Source organism: Chiroxiphia lanceolata, chromosome 4 (genome assembly GCF_009829145.1).
Source record: "Chiroxiphia lanceolata isolate bChiLan1 chromosome 4, bChiLan1.pri, whole genome shotgun sequence".
Taxonomy (NCBI): domain Eukaryota; kingdom Metazoa; phylum Chordata; class Aves; order Passeriformes; family Pipridae; genus Chiroxiphia; species Chiroxiphia lanceolata.
Genome location: NC_045640.1, coordinates 28,045,991 through 28,065,557, shown reverse-complemented (window position 1 = coordinate 28,065,557; position 19,567 = coordinate 28,045,991). Strand labels below are relative to the sequence as shown.

The window sequence follows — 19,567 nt, the reverse complement described above, 5'->3', positions numbered from 1 at the left end:
TCTAATCTTACCAACTCCACATTACCTCAGTGCTGATTATTAACCTTAGTTGTTTTAACAGTGGATTTGGACCCTACACAACCTCACAGAAACCTTCATGCAACCCTCTGGATAATTTTCTTCCCTTGTTCCCTTGCTGTGTGTGAAATTTTCAAAACTGAAAAAGTGAAACCTAGATTTCAAAAAGTAATTTCATAATAATTTAGAGTAATTTGGGGTTTCCTCCCCCACACATTTTGTTGATAATACAATGCAGTGGTTTTCTTTTTCAATAGTATGGTTCAGCATTTTGTCACTCGTTTTGTTTTGGTTTTCATTCTTTTAGGCCAACCCAGGATTTAAGTGTTGAAATTGAACAAGGCAAAGTCTCTGCGTTATACAAGATACCCTAGATTTAACACACCAGCACTTCCTTCACAAGACAAAAAGCCTTTCTGCTACAATTCATTCAGTTTCAGAAGTCTGTATGTAACACTTCACTAGAATTTTATAATTTCTGGGACTTAAGAAAGCTTCTTTCATGTTGCCGTGGATAAGAGAAACCTGCTATAAGCTATCACTGTGGAAAAAGCATCTCTGTTGCCCCGTACAAAGAACCTAACAGTGAAGATGCCCTGAATAAATGGGTCACAAGTACTTCTTTAAACAAAATGACACTGTTGTCAGGTAGCCAAGGTGTCTGGCTGTGCTACAGAGGGTATGATGAGATAATGCATAACACAAGAAGGAATTAATTTTCTCAATACTGTAAAATTAGTTATTTATAGAAGTACAATAGGGAGACATATTTGCTCCTATTGCTTTACACACAATTCCAGCTATTTAAAGGTTGCAGAAGATCAAAATTATCATTGTGATAAAATAATTAATACTATACATCCTGCACTTCTGCTGAATGCCCAGCACTGTAGAGAACCAGGTCCTTTAGGATATAGCCAGATTCCATGGCACAAACTTCCCCACAAAATTAGGTCTAAGCAGATTAATTTGTGTACCGCAAGAAGTTGAAATGCAATTTTATGGTGTTCCTTATAGGTTTATTTAACATGTTCCTCTCTGCTACCACAACAAGGACTGATTCTATATAAATTACAGTAGATTTTTTTTACACTGCACAGGTCACATCCCTTTTGGCTCACTTGTAGATTTGCATCTCCAGGGAGAGAATAAAAAATGAACTCCTGAGGGAACTGTATCTTTCTCTTGTTCTACAAGTGTCTGAGAGCATACTTTCACAGGTATGCAATTATAATGAGGCCCCATCCATTTCCATTACCTCCCCTCCTCACTCCCTAACTCTTTCCTGAAGACATAATGCCCCACAGAAGCTGGGCATGCTGAGACCCACATTCTTGACTGAGTCCTCTACTTTGTTTTGGGTTACTCTTAGGTAGCCATCCATATTGAGTGCAGATCCCTTCCACATGCATGTTTACATAAGCAAACCTGCTCCAAACAGCTTGGAATCAAAAGCAGAAGGCAAATGGGGTAACCTCTCCTCCAAGTACTGGGTTCAGTAGAGCTATAGCTGAACAAGGAGCCAAGAGTCTCTGATCTCAAATGGCTCTGTTTCTAGTTAGGTAAGCACAGAAATAACACAGCCAATAAAACAGATTGCTTTTGAAAACTCAAAGATAATTTTGCTGAATTTGCACACTGCTTTTCTAGGAAGCAGAGGTGATTACCCTCGGTTTTTTCAGCTCTATCAGCAACAATTACCTAAATGAATAACTCATTTTCTGAACAAGCTGCCTGCAAACAGTTTTGGGGGGAAAAATTATACAGGATTAAAAAGGTCAAGTGAGCTTTTAGAGCAACATTACTGAGTTGTTATGTAATATACTTAATCATATAGTTTGTGTTTTAGACATTTTAGTAGATCATGATTGTGAAAAAAGTGTGTTTCAGACTCATAAAATTTCAATCTAAAGACACTGATAGCCAATGACTTGTACTGAATATCCCACCTCTTGCTACGTTATAGACCAGAAATGTGAGAAGTTTGTGAAATCTTTCTGGTTTTGCTATAAAAATTATCAAACAAGAAGAAAAATTAATTTAGCTCCAATGCAGACTAGACGTGCTCAATTTCACAAAATGTCTATATTTTGTTCTATGTTTTGTTCTGTTCTTGCCAAATTTATATCAGCTCTAGATAAGTTTTAAACATCAACTGATTCTCATTTTGACTTAGATTTTGTAAGTCACTATACATCAACACTTTGTTGGTAGAAAGACCACTAAGTTTATGCTGTCACGATTTAATATCTCTTTAGCGGGGGTTTTGATTTTTTTTCCCCCTTTAGTTAGTGTTTTTAAGGGACTGATGAAACGCATTTCCCATATTAGAGACATTCATTTATTGAACTACTCCTAATAGCATTTATTGAATTGATCCAAATCAGAGCAACCAAACTGAACTCTCAAAGTTTCTGAACAATGTATGAAACACAAACCACTTCATCTTCCCTTTCTGCTTTTGTTTTTTTGGAACCATTCACACAACCATATCTACACTGTCTTCAGTCCAAGCCAAAAAACTTAAATCAAACTTGTAGAAGCTTTCCAGTTTCAAACTAAAATACAAATTACAACACTGTTGTATGTGATGGCCATAAACTCTTTGTCACTCATCTCATGGTTCTTCCTCAAGCTATTATTTTCTAAGTAGATTTGTTTCATAATTTTAACTCTATGCTCTATTTAGCTTCTGATTACAATTCATTACATGTTGTTTAAATAGGATTTTCTTTTGCCCCAGGAACGCTACCACAATGACACTAAAGCATGTACACGAAAATCTGAGACTGTCCTTGTATTCTAGACTGAGTCTTCCATAGCATTCTCTGTATGAAACTATTTTTTTCCTAAAAATCTTTATCTAAGTGATTGTTTTGATTTACAGGTTGGCCCTATAGTGTGTTACAGACTATGGGTATGAACTGTCAATAATAACTCTACCTTTAGAGCTGTATTCAATCAAGCAGTTCATTATTACACAGGACTAGCTCAGGTTTTTAAAAGAACTGCCTTGCAAGTAACAAAATTTCCTCAAATCAAGCTTCTACCTTTTAAAATAGTTCATATTTGTGAGACTACTTATGTTTTCTAATGTATTTGATGATACATAGGACATGAACTAAGACTTCTAGAAAGACAGTCTACAACTATGTCTATGGATTCTATATTTCCTTCAGCACCTACAGGTAATAAATTGTTTTTTTCCTCTTGACTTCATGATATAAGTACAGAATCACATTACAAGGGTTTCTGTGTGGCCAATCCAAATTACCTAGCCAAAGAAAACACACCCTACCACCTGAAGAGATTTAAGGAATACCAAAGATTTTTATTTTAGTACCAGCAGAGGGATTTTCAAACTATTCAGCGCTGGTCAAATTTTGCTCTATTGACATTAACAGTAAAACTCTTCAGAAAGACTGGAAAGAATCCAGTTCTGAATACTTCTGAAAAACCCTACCCTAAAAATCTTTATTTTTAATTATTGCAAAACATGCAATTTATAGACTCCACCATAAGAAATTCTGCCAGACTGTATCTGAAAGACAGCTGGAAATATAAGCAAAGAAATGATCCATATGATATTCTTACTTAGAGCTTTGAAATCTGACAACTAAAAATAAGTTACTTGGACGGAAAAACAATTCCTCTCCACTCCTTTTTAATACAAGAAACATTCAGTTCTGATTTATCTTTCCACAAGAAAATGGCAACAGCATTTTGCACTAGTGAATTTTATGTGAGACCCTCACAAGCAGTCCAACTTGTACGCAAATATCAAGGCAATAAAAACATATATAAACTATGTAAAAATCCAACTGAATAAAAACATAGACGTTTAAGTCACAGCCTGTAATTACTTTACAGACTCTAATTACAAATTGCAAGGCATTTTTTCTCTCTGTGCTCACACAAACATAGACAAAATACTGTGAAGATGCTAAATAACCTTCTTAAGGTAGATGCAGTAATAATACAATTACTCTGAAAAAAAACAAAAAGTGACAAAATGGAAATAATTCACAATTAAAGTGCAGAAGTCAGAATGAAAGGACAGATCACTTACATGGAAGAATAAAGATAATAACTCATAAAGCAAAAAAAAGTTAGAACATGAGAAACTGTATGAGTCAAGCTAGAAACTTGTGACACCCTGCTGAAGAAGATCAGAGATGAGTTCAGGTTAACAGCATGAGGATTAGTGAGAAATGGTATAAATAACTTGACTTTATATAACTCTAGACCTAGGCACCTGGTAGCACAGCACAGACCAGGAATGGTGAGGTGAGCTACTGAAATAAGAAAAAGGTAAGAGTGAGGACAGTACCTCAAATAATTTTAGACATTAGGTTAACTTCAGAAAGATAACTAAGGCTCATAGAGAGGAGGGGAGGCCTGAGTCTCTGCTGAAGTAAACAAACATGTTTTAACTGAATTTTGGTGAAATTGACTGAAGACCTACTCCACATTTGCGTTAGTACTCTTACAGGTCCTAATGATCTCCAACTAAGTGTGCATACCTTATTTTTGGAAGTTTTAAATTAGATACGAGCAGCCTTTTCAAATTATAATTAATAGTCTTAAGCGAGAGAGAACTGGGAGAGCAGCTCTTCCATCATTCTACAGTTTACATGGAATGACATCTTCACTTACTTAATACAAAAATGCAACAATTTTCTAAAAAACCCTGCAACATTAAACAGTGGTAGTACCCTATCTATATTTTCTTCCTCATAAAATCAAGTCCTCTCCAAGGATTACACGGGATCTGTTACTAACTACGTAAGAAATGCTAGTTCTGCTTACGGTTCCTGAAGTGAACAGCAACACAGTAACTTACAGTGTTGTGAAGCAGTTTCAGATACATGGGATATTTAAGAGGGTATGTAATACATTCACTGTTTTTCTTTACCTTTTAATTTCATATCTAAACCCTATATTCAAATATGTAGAGAGAGGTCTCATCTGATAACCGAAACTGCATTCAGTTGTCATAATTCCAATCATGAAGGAAAACCATCAGTCCCTCTCTAATAGCATAAATACAAATCCTCAGATTGTCAAGGCTTTATGATGAATTCTTGGCATGCTTTCTTTTTCCTAGCAATTTCCAAAGAAGTGATCAAGAAGTTCAAGGAAAGAGTTTATAAAAGTTGTGGACTACACAGTATATAGTGATAAGCTAACTTAATTACAGAAGTATGACAATGGCAGTAATTTTTCATTCCTGTTCACTTCTAAAATATGGCAAAGTATTACAGAGATATGACAATGGCAGAAATTTTTCTCTTCCTGCTCACCACTAAAATATGCTGCCTGTAGGCATGCAAGAAAGAAAAACAGAAATTTTTGCGATTTTTAAATATCAGCTTAACACTCTCTGTAATTGTAAGTATTAATCTGTTACAGAGATAGCTACAAGGCAGAACTAATATTTTTCCATATCTTTAACTTGTGTTTGCTTTGTTTAACTTGTCTAATTTTGTAATTCTTTCAAATCACACACACGTATCCCATAGCATTTATTAAAAGCAGTTGCGTCTCCATATTCTGTCTGTTTAAGAGGGTGGGTTTTTTGTTCAGAATTTCTGAGACCCAGTAACAGCAAAACTTGAATAGTATAATAAATCTATTGAGTGTTCACAAATTAGTTGAAGGGAGGAAGCTCCACAAGAAGTGAAAATCATGGCTCCTGCAGAGGAAGTCTGAGGAGCCTGGAAAGAACATGGCAACCTGAGGAATCTGACATAGAGCTTAATAGGACCAACCTATGGAAGTACCTTGTGATGTTCTTTCTGCTTTGACTCACAGTAAATTGACACACTGAAAGGTCTCATGTCAAGTTTGGTGAGAGCAGGTGAAATACTGTGAATCAAAACAGATACAGCAATAAAACATAAGTTAGGGAGAAAAACCAGAGGTACAGCATCCCAGTAGCAGTAAAAAAAGTCACCTTGTTACTTATTTGTGTAATTAGCTTCCTTTAGCTAACACGTGGTAAAACAGTGCTGGAGAGGAGCCCCAGCAGTTGGAACCATCATTTTCCATCTCAGACCAAGAGGGCAGAGGGGACCTAGCTCAGATCAGTGAGACTTCTCAGCCTTAATATGACACAGGTGGGAATCAGACCACATTATTACATCTGCAACACTATAAAGGAAAGATGACCTACAGTTAAGGTACCCAAACCTGGGTTGCTCTCCCTACAATGAGATAACATGAAAACACTGACCTGGTAGCAACTTTTTGCATAAGGCCAAGAATTATTTAAGCACTGCCATCAATGATACATGAAGAAGGAGTTATGAACAACTGAAAGGAATGTGGCTGATACGCCTTCTAATAATTGTACTCATTATGCAGTGTAAGGAGCAGTTTGAATCTGAGAGGGACTTAATGTCATCTTATAGTTATTGGGGATACTCTTTAATAATTTTCACATTACTATTATTATAAAAACACATAAAGGAGTTAAAACATTTTTATTGTACACATATGAGTTCTATTATTATACCTTTTTTCTCTTTCCAGCTTTTCTTTTCAGCAGGAGTATGACTAGGTGAAAATCCCAGATTTCTTGTACAGCAGCAAAAGAGGTTTTTTATTATTATCTTCTGTTTATTTTTATCTTTTTTTTTTTTATTTTTCCACACAACAGAGGACAGAGAGGCCATAAGCTATCTCCAAATTGAAACAGCAAGGCCTACAGCAGGTTTTTTGAGGAAACGTGTGGATATGTGGAAAAAAAAATCATGGTATGTCACAGCACACCAGCAACTCTAAAAACCTCGTGCCATACTGGACCTGAAATCAGTGCTTTGAGTCTGGGTATGTGGAAGAGAATACATTATTTCTGGAAACACTACATCCATCTGTGTGGTGCACTTGGCTTTATTTTGTCCTGGTTACTTTACCAGTAAAGTATGTTGTGCATATTTTATGTTTACACTTCAAAAGAAAAAAAACCTGAAGTGATGAGCCTAATAGGATCCATTACTAAAATCCTGAGAACATTAGTTAGCAGCCTTTTTGAGTAGCTTGCAGAGATTTTCTTCCTGCAGAACTGCTACTGATTTTCTTTTACTTTCCAAATTGCATGAGTCTTCACTTAGCAGAAGAAAGTCTGAAAAGCACTCTGAATCATAGGCCACATACCACCTCTGCTTTGGTGTGCAATATACCACTGAGAAGGAAATAAAACGACCTCACTTGCTACCACACTAAATAAACTAGAGATCTGCATGACCTATTGTCTCCAAATCCAGGCAGTGCTAAAAGCAGAAAGTCCTAGCATTTTTTTATCCCCTGGTCTTACACACACCGCTCTTCCTAGACCTCTGCCTATTTCCAGTTACACCTGCTCATGATTTTAATAAAGTATATTTAAGTTGAAATACATATACTAGAGTTGTCAGTTAAATAACTTTGTGTCTTACAGTAAACACATACAGTACAATCTGAAGATGGCAAGTCATTGTTGACAGCTTCTATACTTTCCTGATCTGAAAAAGTATGAATATTTTCAGTACTGTAGTGTTCATTATTTATGCATTGAGTCAAAGCTGTAGAACTTAATTATCAGAGCATAGGAGGAAATCTCTGAGCCTTGCATCAAAATCCACTGAACAGAAAAGGTCATCTTTGCAGCAATGAAAGTCAGTTCACCTTCACTGAGGTAAGTAAAAGTATTGATGTGTGGAAAAATCCAATGAGAGTTGCATTTGAAACCGAAAGTAGAAAGTTTAAAAAAAATGTGGCTTGTTTAGAGCTGAGACATCACAACCATAAATATAGGATTTTTCCATCTCATAAACTGTAGTTTGGTAGGAAACATCTGCCTGCATTGATCTAAACCAAAATACTCAAGATGCACACACATTGTTTCTTAGGTACAAGTGCATTCAGCCTGTATTCTCACCCTATTTTGCTCTCTCCATGAGCTCTAGAATCTCGGATATGGCTGTAACATTATGGGAAAGCATGAGTAAAAATAAGGAAGATGCAGGTAACTAACCATAAACTCAAAAGATTAGCTCAGACAACAAGCAGCCATTATTACTATCTCCAACCTTCCTACTGAAGATCAGTAAGTATGACTTATTAATGTAAGGACATAAAGAATCATAAAGTCATAAACTCTAATATGAATTAATATCTGCATCCAAACTTTGGATTATTAAAAGCATTGCAATACAAACTCCAGAGATCACAAATCCATGTTACTAAGTAGAAATCACACAGGTTCTGGTATTGTCAACCTCCTCAGAACTAAAACTCTTAGGGTATTCTAGACTTTCAAGGTGGTTTCCCAACAACTGTTCCCAATTAAAAAAAAAGGGAAGAATAAGCATTTTTATGTCTTGCCAGACCCTTGCACAGACTATAATACAATGTTGTTGCATGTAGCCCCGTGTAATGAAAACAGTATAGGGCTAAGCACATTACTCCCTAAGTACATTTCATTTTTCAGGTTTTTTTTTATTTTCATTCCTTTGATCACTGAGTCTCATCAGCTGTAACGACTTACCAAAAGGAAGTGAAATAGGAGATATCATGCTTTTCAACTGTCTGCTAGAACATGGAATAAAACCATAGATATGTAAATATCCCCCCTTCTGTCTGACAGTCTTTGGTCTTGATTAATATTTAACATTCTTGCAGATTTAGTCAATGAAAAGCCAAAGCAGCATTCCTAAATTTGCTGTCAATAACCAGAATAAACAGAAATGTACAGATTAAAAGCTATATTATAGATCTCGTCCATCTTTATTTCCCTCAAACTCATATAATCCGTTGTACAAACCATACATACAAAACTTTATAAAATGGCAGAATCTGAGTTCATGTCATTTAGCCTGTAACAAGGCTAGATGACAAAAATCTGTGATGCTGTAAGACAACCAGATAGCCCTTGACTATTCTCAGGCAAACCTAGCTTTTTTTCTTCTATTAGCCTTCACTTTTCCAATGAGAAACAAAAGGGAAAATTGCAATGTTATAACTCTATTTAGAGAATAGCATTGATACAAACCAGGTTTCTTAGTGAACTGGGCAGCCCCAAGCACACAGTCCCCCAAGGCAGCGGTCAGGGTGAATTTACACCACCAAAGTTGTCAATTTTAGACATACTTAAAATACCTACACTAATACTAATCCCTTTGTTTTGCTTCACTACTTTAACATGATATATCATAAATTTAATTAGGTGACTGATGCCTGAACTGATGTATTCATATTTCAAAAAGCCTGTAGATGGAAAAGGAACAAGCCAAAGTTAATTGAGGTGAGATTTCTTATAACTACTCATGAGAAGTTTTAGAACAAAGTACTCTCAAGTGATTTATTGTTCCAATCAGTGTTTCTTCAAAATGAGCCTTCAGCACAGAGTAATGGCCCCAAGTGATAACAAAGTCAAATGTAAAAAATCATAAGACCTATAAATACATGAAATAATTTGATACTTCTTTAATTGAAAATACAATCTCTGCTTGGATTTTGCATTAAGTCAGTTCAGTTTTCAATGAATAATGCCTAAAGTTTGCCTAGTTACCTGAAGAACAAGACAGGTGAAATATTAAGTGCTCACTATTGAGTCCCAAGTATACTTTATTTCAGTCTTGATCTCTCTCCAGATGTATGAAAACCGCTAAACTTAATCCATTTGTGCTGTGTGAAATCAAAATAGTTGATCATGTCTGAAATGGATTGTCTCTCTCTCCATCAGCCTTTCTGACAAGGTATGTCATAAGGAGAAAACAGCAAAGACTGGACCTTACATGTAACATTATCACTTAGTGGCATGTGGGTATTTCTTTAAAAGCTGCAGCAAATTAGGTCTTCACTGACACAGCAATTCTGTTGGAAAACTTGTATACCATATTGCCAGTACACTGTGTAAGCCACTAATGTGAAAAAGCTTATCTTCTGTATCAGACAGACTGACACAAAACAAACCTTCAACTGTCAGTGATGGAAAGAAGTAGATCCTAAAACATTTTTATATTGAACTTCTTGAAATGTAAGACAAATTTCTTTTAAGAAAGGAAAAAAAAAAAAAAGAGAGAGAAAAAAAGTAGCGAGCAATGAAACTATTTAAAACTACCAGCTACTATCAGCCAAAAAGGGTGCAGTTTAGCTAAACAGATAAAATGCTGTTTAAAGACAGTCTCATGGGCAAAATGTAATGCACAAAAACATGTATTTCACACTCCCAAACTAAGAACGTGTTCCACAGTGCAGCTGTCTTTCAGACACTGCAAGTCATGCCAAATCAAACCAAAAACTAATAACCCAGTTTAAATTTGTAGGATATTGAAGCAGCAGAAATGCTTAACTAGTATAATGACAAAAGAACATTAAATCTCTCCAAATTGATCAGAAACAGGAAGTCTGCAAAGGAATTTGCAAGTCCAAGAAAAAAAACAAGTATGAAAGGAGCCTTTGAGAATTTGAAGGTGGCATCACAAAAGTCAAATTATTTGTTTCTGATACAGAGCTTTCCAAAAGCTTTTAATGACTAGGAATGAATGAACAAGGACCTGCTTGAAACATTTTAGAAAAAAAATTGTGAATAAGGACGAAGTCATTAGGATTTAATAGTACTTTTTATCACCAACTGCACAGCATGAAGTTGAAGAATAGTAATGTCTCAAAAAATCTTGACAAGTCCCTGAAGGAGTCAGCACCTAAGCACAGAGCATGACTCAAACAAGCATTATTTTCAGGCTTCAGATAGGTCCTTTGAGGGCATATTTTTTTGGGTTTAGCACCAAAAAAAAAAGCAGAACCCTGGCTGCAGATTCCAAAAGATTTCAATTCTGACAAGATCCTTGTGGACAGAGTAGAATATGGAATTTAATGCCACTTAATGCATGACAAATCTGGAAAGGATTTCCAACCCTAAGATAGCTTCTGATTCCTTCAGAAAGTTCTGGAAGTGTAGACAGCTCACTGAAAACATCATGCCAAGCTATCAAATGTAAACAAACTTAGCGGTTAAGGAAAACAAGAACAAACATTTAAAAATTAGTCTATCCTGAATACTATCAATTAACGTTGAACCTGAGAGAAGCAACATTTAGAAGTCCTGCACAGGGTAGATTTAAAACCACAATCACATAACACAAGACCAAATAGACTAAAACCTAGTCCTTGAGCATGACTGCAGGGGACACAGGTCTATATAACAACACACAAGACTTGCAGGAAAATGATTCATTGTTTCTCATAGCAGGATCTAGACAGTTGTCAGACAGGTTTGATATAATGAAGAGAAAATGCTCCTGTATACCCTTCAAATTCAGTTTTGTCTTTTAATAAAATGCAAGTCCAGAGAAAAAGAAGCAGATTTAGGTAAGCCCAGCAGGCCACTAACAGAGGAAATCACTACTCACTCTTCAGTGCATGTTTACATAAAGATAACAACTCAATGGGGGATAAATCTGACTGTGTGTGTGCATACATATACATGTTTGGTCCTAAATCCACACTAACTCACTTTCCTGTGTAGGCAGTGGGGAGCACCTGACAGCTACTTCTGCTGTATTTTGTATTCTTGTTTGTGTATTCTAAGGAAAATTGGCTAGTAATACAAAGCATTTAATCATTTTATGTAAAGACCTACCATTGAGGAAAATGTTTTTAATGTTTACTTAGGCATAAGCAACTGAAAAGTACATACAAGCTTCCAATTGGTCAATAATATTAAACTAGCTCTTCAAGGACTTTCCTGCTGATTGTGCTTTACATGGAATACTGCAACATTTTCCTTTTTGCTCATTTAAAATATGCAAATAATGGGAGGGATTCTTGCTAACTTGTTCTTTACAGCTTGAGATAATCCTTTTGAAGAGAACATGCAACACATCCAGCCTAATGAAATAACTCAGGAATTGGTTGGTTGATCTTAGTGCTTTTGCGTTACAAAATAATTCAGAAAACCCAGACATTAAAAATAAAATATTGAGGGTCACTTTCAATGGATTTGTAAATTCAAGATTAATCTTATCAAGTTTGCACACAGTAAGAGAATATTTCTGTGTGGCAGCACAAAAGTGTTTACATCCATGAAACAAAGCCTTCATACAGGAAGTACCTCAACAAGAAACCTTCGGAACACACAAAATTCTGGTAGCACACTCACATTTTATTTCAATTGTTCCGCAAAGACAGTAATAAATTACAAAAGTTTTTGTTAAGAAACCTGTTTCAACAAATGGTAAAGTTCCTGTTTAAATATGATCATTGAAGACATGTAGTTTTAGACATTGCTTATGTCAATTCCACTTCCAAGATGATACATTGAAGGTGATAAGTGGAGTCATCTCATATGACGTCAGAAATCAGCCACTCAGAAAATCATAAGCTGAGGTTTAATATCAGTTCAAGTCCCTGGCATGTTCTAGTTTCCTCCCTGTAAAAGAAGTTCTATTTAATTTGCAGTCAGCATCATGCACACAGGAAAAGGGTGACTGCCCTAAGGTTGAGCTATATGAACCTTCCACATGACACTAACTTTTAAGTCGGAGCCATTTTTCAATACAAATTACTTCCTTTGTACAGGAAGGGATTTTCTTTTCACATACCATTAGTATGGATTCTGTTCCAGAGGACCAGCCTTATTAGAATAAATACATCCAATAACTATGCACAGCTTTCCTCAGATTTTTTTGCTATTTAGACTGGCTAAATCTATATAAAGTTTTAACAGCTACCACACAGGTTTTCCATTAGTTCAAACTATTTTGGTTTGTTTTCCAGTGAGGAATAAATTAAAACTCCTTTAGATTTGGAAGGCAATGCATTCACTAACATCTGATAATCCTTTTCACATTACATACCTGGAGACAAAAAAATTTACAAGAAACTCTTCATTCAAGACATTCATCACATAGGTTCACAAAGAACCAGATTTGAGAAACCTGAAAAAGATTTACACAAAATTGATATTAAGACTCAGATAACATAACCAGAATACATTTCAAAATCTTCCTACAAGCTATTAATAAAGTTGATTTAGTAGCTTCATGAAGTTTAGTAGTTTCATAAATGTGTTCCTCCCAAGCATGATCCAAAGAAGGGTTTCAACCTCACCTCTGGGTTTGCAGGAGAACTCTTATACCCCTCTGTGTTGGCCACTTAAGACACTGCCAGACTTAAGAGGGCAAAGCATAAAAGGGGAGTAGATTACACTATATTATATTGGTTTCTTATTAACTAAGATGATCTGAATTTACCATTTATTCAAAAGAGATATTACAATTTGCTTGAAATTTGTGAATTATCAAAGAGCAAGATTTAAAATTATCTGCAACTGTCATTAAACTAGAGGACACTTACCTTCCAGTAGAAGGTATTATTTATTCCTAAGAAGCCCTGAGCATTGCTTCACATTTAGGTCTGATTATCCATGCCTAGAATATTTCTTGCATGATGTTGCTAAGTCGGTCCTCTAAACAACACACAAAAGAATTAATAAGATTATAGTAAAATTATTAGTGTTTAATTAGACTTTCTCAAAGCAATATTATATGGAGTTGCTACTATGTTGGGTTAGACTTTTACAGTAATTTTCTACAAAGTTGCAGAGGTTGTTTACATGAAGCTTATTATCAAATCAAAAGTAATCAGTTTTTTAATCTGTCAAGTTGTTTTCATTAGCCTGTTTAAAATACATAAAATATATTTTTAATATCTTTTAAAATATACTACTCATCAGAAACAATGAAAAATTTATTAAGCCCAAATTCCTTTTTGTGCTGACACTACCCTAAGGCTATAAATGTCCAGAGTAGACTGTCTTCACCAGAGAATTCATTGCTACCCTGTGTTTACTTACATATACATACACAGCTTGTAACAAGTTATACACAGAGCTCAACCAAGAGGTATCAAAAGACATTGTAACAGATATACTAGAAGACTGGAAAGAAAGCCCAAGCAATCAGGGACTTCTTTGTTTGAAGCTCTTATCATTAGAGTCTAAGTGCCTACAGCATTTAATACTCTAAACACTGCAGGGTCTAAGTGTAATATTCTTGATGCACCCTATAAAAATACAAAACCACTGCAGTGAATTCAAATTCAGGGTCTGTGCAGCTCAATACCTACAATTCGAAGAACAGAAGGGTGCAAATGCACACAAACACTTTCTTGTCTCAGAGATACAGGGCAGCATCCCCATAAATAAGTTTGTATTTAAAAAGCGTCGGGATTTAAAGCCTATTGAAGTCAGAAGCCTTTTCTAACCAACCCCAGTCTGTAGGGGAGCGGAGGAGGTCGGTGTGCCCCTCACCCATGGGTGTCCAAATGCGTGGCCACGCATCTCCAGCGCTTCCCCGGGCCCAGATCCGCCACGCCCGGCCTCCTGCCCGCCGGGGACATTGTAAGGACTCGCCGGTACCTCGGGACACACTGCGGAGGGAGAGAAGCGTCAGCCTGCGACAGTGAGGGGGCCGCGGAGAGGGCGAGAGGGGCCGCTTGTGCCTCACGACAGGATGCAGGGCGGAGAAGAGGGCTCCGCACTGGGTTTTTGTGAGGGAGAGCTGCTCTATCCCCCTGTGTTGACTCCCCGGAGCACTGTCAGGCTCCGAGAGGGCAAGATGTGAAGGGAAGGTGGTGCAGGTCCCGCACCCCCCTGCTCCCCCCCCCGCCCCCTCCCCCAGCCCGTCCTTGCGGAGCGAGCGGCCATTGCGGCCTTACCGCACCGGAGGCCCGCAGGGAGAGAGAGAGAGCAGCGCTCCCCACGTGGCCTTAAATATCGCCCCGCGCTCCCGCGAGACCCCGCGCGGCGCACACCTCCGCTGTCTATTGGCGGGGCTGACGCACGTGACCCCACGCGCCGCGGGGCGGTGCCGGTGAAGCCCGCAGCTCGGAGCCCCCGAGGGCAGAGCGCCCCGCGGGGACGGGGGCTGCCCGCTTCCGCCTCTGCGAGGAGCGCTCCGGTCGCTCAGCCGCGCTCCCCGCGGTGCTCAGTCGGGCGAAGCCCTAACGGGTCATAACGGGGCTTTCGTCGGGACGTGATCGTCCGCCCCTGCCCGGGCCGAGCTCTGCGTGCTCGAACGTCTCTAGCACAGGAAAACAAAAGCGTGTTCGGTGAGAAGTAGCAGCTGTGTAGAGATTTTGAGGCAATAAATACGGCTGATCTCTGTCTAAACTCCCGTCTAAGCCCTGCTTAGGAGGCTTAAGAGCTGTCTGTGAGGATGGCGAGGTAAAGCCTCGAGCCTCGCTAATGCCCCTGGCAGAGCACAAGCAGCTCGCTCTGGGGCCGCAGGTCACGGGTGACACGGTGGCACCAGGCCTGTCCTGCAAGGCAGCGCTCAGCGTGGGTGCAAAGGCTCTGCCCCAGCTAAAATGGGCTGCCTGGCTGGGGATGCTGCTGAGAGGGCTTGGGGTGAGTATGAGCAGATGAGCATGAACTGGGAATTAGTAATTTGTAACACAGAGACTTCACATAGAATCATAGAATATACTGACTTGGAAAGGACCCATCAGGATCATCAAGTCCAACCCCCGACCTTGCGCAGGACACCCCAAGAATCACACTGTGTGCCTGAGGGAGTTGTCCAAACTGAACTGAAGTCCCTGCTTCACAAAAAGTGTATGTATTGCTGAAAAAGGTGATATATTGATGATAATTCATAGATTCCTGTCTTGGTGAGAAACCGAGATGTCTTGGCTCACGCCGAGTTCCTATCAGCACAGCTCCTCTAAGTGTGTGGAAAGAAAGTAACAGTCGGCTCACTATCTTTAATCCCGACCCTGCATTTAAACTACCCTCAGCAGATCTAAACCAACATGATTCATCCTGAAACAAACAGTCACATAGTTGCAACCAAGGGATGGTTCTAGAAATTGTTTCTTACCGCCTCTAGTTACTTCTGTCTAATAATTGATACTCGAAACATTGTTGCAGTTGTAGTCCCTGTGCCCTTTATTGTCAGGAGGTCAGGATTCAAAAGTTGTTTCAGGACTCTAGGTAAGTCAGTCTCTGGAGATGAATTTGTGAGACACATAGTTCCAGGTTATTTCAAGTGGGGTTCTCTGCAATGACCATTTTGTACAACCAGACACCTGAATCAGATCAGTACATTTTTTATAATGTAGTAAAAAAAACAAATGATATTCAACCTTTAAATTTTTACCACTTGCGCCAGCGGGATTTATGTCAAGTTTAGTTTCTTCTTTTCCAGTACAGAATGTAAACTGACACCTCCTTTAGCACAGCAAACCAGTGATCAGTATCCATGCCAGGTGAGCATTTTAATCATTCATGTAATCCTACACCTTTTTCTTGCCCTGTACAAGCTTTCTTCTGTCTTCCCCATACAAACTTTGCATTGTTTGCCTTCTCTCTGGTTCCATGAAGCTTACTTTTGTGTCTGATAGTGGCACAACTTCAAGAGGAGGAATGTGGAGGCTATCTGACTTGTCTGTCCTTTTCTAAACCCTCTCTGTAGAGTAAATTACTGTCCTAGCAAGAGGCAGATGTGGATTTGTCAACCAGTATAATGTTTTCACTAGCAAAAAAGATAAGCAAGATTCAGAGAACAATTTAATGCAAAGTTTTATTTTCTGTGCTTTATCTTTAGAATCCCAACAAGTCATGCTGTCACCAAAATATGAAGCTTTACATATTTTCAATTAAGAGCAATAATTTCTCAGATAATTTGAAAATGTTGGTTAGAGGTTGCTTTGAAGATAACAGTCTTAAAGAAGAATAGTGATTCCAAAGTTGGGTTGCTTTTTTGGTTGTAGACTCCCCACATCTTCTGTGGATTTCCATGAATTTTTCATGGACTACAGCTCCCTCTTACCATTAGAATTTCAGGTGCAAATGGAATAGTTTCCATGGACCTGCTACAAGCCATGCACTACAGACTCAATCCATGGACTGCGAGTTAGCATTTGGCATCGTACTAAAGCTCCCAGTCTGTTCTGCAGTGGGGGCCAAGCTTCGTGGAAAATCCTCCCTCGTGCTTGTGTCTACATATTTGCCATCCTATTAAAGATATATTGCTATTTTTAGTAGAATATAATTTAAAATGAGATACAAAATATATATTAAAAAAAAATTGTAAAATTCTAAAGCTACACTGTCAGCACTGAAAGTATTTCTGATATTTGAATTATCTTTTAATTCTTATTATGTATTTTCCAATCTTGCAGAAAATCTTAGTGTTGTTTTAACTGCCTTTTCAATTGAAATGGTCTTTTAATTGGCTGGAAATATATCCTAAGTTTGATTCTGTTCCAAACACTTGTTCAGCAAAACAACTGATGATTGCCCATTTCTGGAACTGAGTTTATTACAAGAAAAACATCAATGAACCCTCTGTGGAATTTTTCAAGATTTTTGGAGACGAAATGCAATATCCTCTTTGTAGTACAGAGTGAGCAGATATTCTAGTCCCAGATTTGTTACCATCTTTGCAGTGTAACTTTGGACAAGCCACTAAATTTTTGCTGCCTGTTTTTTTGCTTTGTAAAAGAAGCTAATATTAACATGCCATCAAATAATTTAACAAGTTTGAGTGAATGCTTGCAAAGTACTCTGAGAAAGTCAGATGGAAAATGTTATGGAAGTCCATGCCTCTGCTAGCCAAAGAGGATATTTACAGTAGATTCTTATTCTATGTAGCAAAATAAAAATGTTGAAGTATATAGCCAGATGAGACCAAGATGGATCTAAAATTAAATGCAGGAGGAATTTTTTTTACCTTTCAACAGAAATTACATAACCACTCTTAGGTTATAAATAGTCCTTTGTTTTCCTTCTCTTTGTCTAACACTCAGAAGAAACACAGGGTTAGTTGTTTGTTATGAAGATACAGTGCAATGCTTTAGAGTGGAAACAATTGTGCACTGTTCTTTATTTATGCAGTTCCTATAATGTTTGTAAGTACCATTTGTTGCATTGCTTAGCACTTTTTTTATCTTCAAAAAGCTACAGAAATAAAGTTTCTAGTTTTGGAAATTACAACAGCAGAAGAAAACAAAAACACACACCAGTCCATTTCAAGCTTGAATGTTTTTTTCTTCTTTCCTGGTTTGATATGTGACTGAAGAACAAAAAAGACAGTCCTAAACTCTTATCAAACTGACACATTAACACTCGTGTATTATTTCCTATTTTTATTATTAATCCTAAGAAATAACACATTAAATGTGTCCCCCTTTAAATTAAAGTATTTATATTAGCATTAAGGAAAACAATACTGAATTCTTCACAGAATGATGTGTGTGTTTACAAATATTTCCTTCAACAACCAGTAAGTGCTTAACTAGTAGCAATTTAATTTCATGTTAAAAAAAAAGCTTTAACAAACAGAAATTACCTGAAAATTTACTCTGAAGTCAAGTAATTGGCATTAGTCAGAAAGCAGAATTATAAGAATACCACCTTTTCCTTACTTTTTTTTTTCTTACTTTGTATGATTTCTCTCATGTTCATATTATGGAAATAATATCCTTGACCTTTAGATATATATGACGCAAATGGCTTTATTAGACACTGCATTTTGTTTCATTTAAATTTTTAATCACCTTTCAAACCCATTCATTTGCTCCATAACTTTGCACTGAGAGCAAGTGTGATTCTCTACAGTAAATTGGAATAAATTTGCTGCAGCAAAGAATACATGATTAGGCTTCAGAAATAAAAGGAATCACAGTTTAAAAACCAGTACTGTCCAATCTCTGCAGGCTATTTAGAAATGCACTGGAGACTGATCAAGCCTTGACTGCTTCAGAACTGAGGCCAAAGGTGAGCAGTCCTGAAGTGACACTTCAGCTTAACTCCCATTTCCCACAGCTATGCTGAGAAAACCTGTCATATTACATGTAATCCAACCCTTTGACTTTAAGTAAATTAAACACTTGGGATCAAACACACATAGAACGTAAAATTATGAATTTAACAGATTATACCAAAGATTTTTTTTTCTCACCATTATGTTATTTGATGGCTCTTTTGTGTAGTGGTTTGTGGATTTATGTAGCAGTTTAGTGGTCCTGATGACTTCACTCTATTAAGTCTGAAAATCTTTCTCCATTCTGTATTTCAAATGTCTGTAGTGATTTAATGTAACTAATCCAACTTACTGAGGAAAGAAAGTTCTCTCTCCATGACAACTGACTGCATTTTGGGTTTCTTTGCTGAAGCTGTCAACAGGAGACCAACTAATGCCAAATTTGATACCATTTCTATAAAGTAGGCACTTGTCCACAAGGAGCTGGATTGGGGCCACTTACCTAAAGTTATTCTAGGGCAGGAATTTATCTTTAGATGCTACTGCTGATGCCAGATTTTTATTAGTAATCTTCTAATTAGTAAGACCTTCTCTTGAAATAAAAATAAAATTACTGACTCCAGAAGGTTTCTTGTAAATAAAGCCTGTGGAGCAAGGCTCTTATAAGCTGAAGTTATTATATTCATCATGTAGCAAAAAGTATAGCCAAGCATAAGCATGCCATACTTCAGGTGCTGTTAAGAGCAGAGATGCCTGTAGAAACATTAGCAGTTCTCTCTCTTCATTTGAGTGATTAC

The 19,567-nt window shown here is 37.3% G+C and overlaps 2 long non-coding RNA genes and 1 other non-coding gene across 5 annotated transcripts; 1 reads left to right on the top strand and 2 right to left on the bottom strand.

Moving 5' to 3' along the window:
- Positions 1-12,145: 12,145 nt before the first annotated feature.
- On the bottom strand, positions 12,146-14,751 carry LOC116785834. 2 transcript variants are annotated; one of them, XR_004356752.1, is made up of 5 exons: positions 14,722-14,751; positions 14,315-14,433; positions 13,360-13,471; positions 12,861-12,941; positions 12,146-12,433 (listed from the first exon to the last, which is right to left on the bottom strand). It is a non-coding gene; the product is annotated as an uncharacterized LOC116785834 (long non-coding RNA). The 2 variants fall into 2 exon arrangements; XR_004356751.1 differs by lacking the exon at positions 14,722-14,751 and having other exon boundaries at positions 14,315-14,713.
- On the bottom strand, positions 13,069-13,187 carry LOC116786509. The gene has a single exon (XR_004356977.1). It is a non-coding gene; the product is annotated as a small nucleolar RNA SNORA26 (small nucleolar RNA).
- A 153-nt stretch (positions 14,752-14,904) lies between the features above and the next one.
- On the top strand, positions 14,905-19,385 carry LOC116785793. Of its 2 annotated transcripts, none has more exons than XR_004356727.1 (3): positions 14,905-15,114; positions 16,212-16,272; positions 16,842-19,385. It is a non-coding gene; the product is annotated as an uncharacterized LOC116785793 (long non-coding RNA). The 2 variants fall into 2 exon arrangements; XR_004356728.1 differs by having other exon boundaries at positions 14,905-15,412.
- Positions 19,386-19,567: the final 182 nt, after the last annotated feature.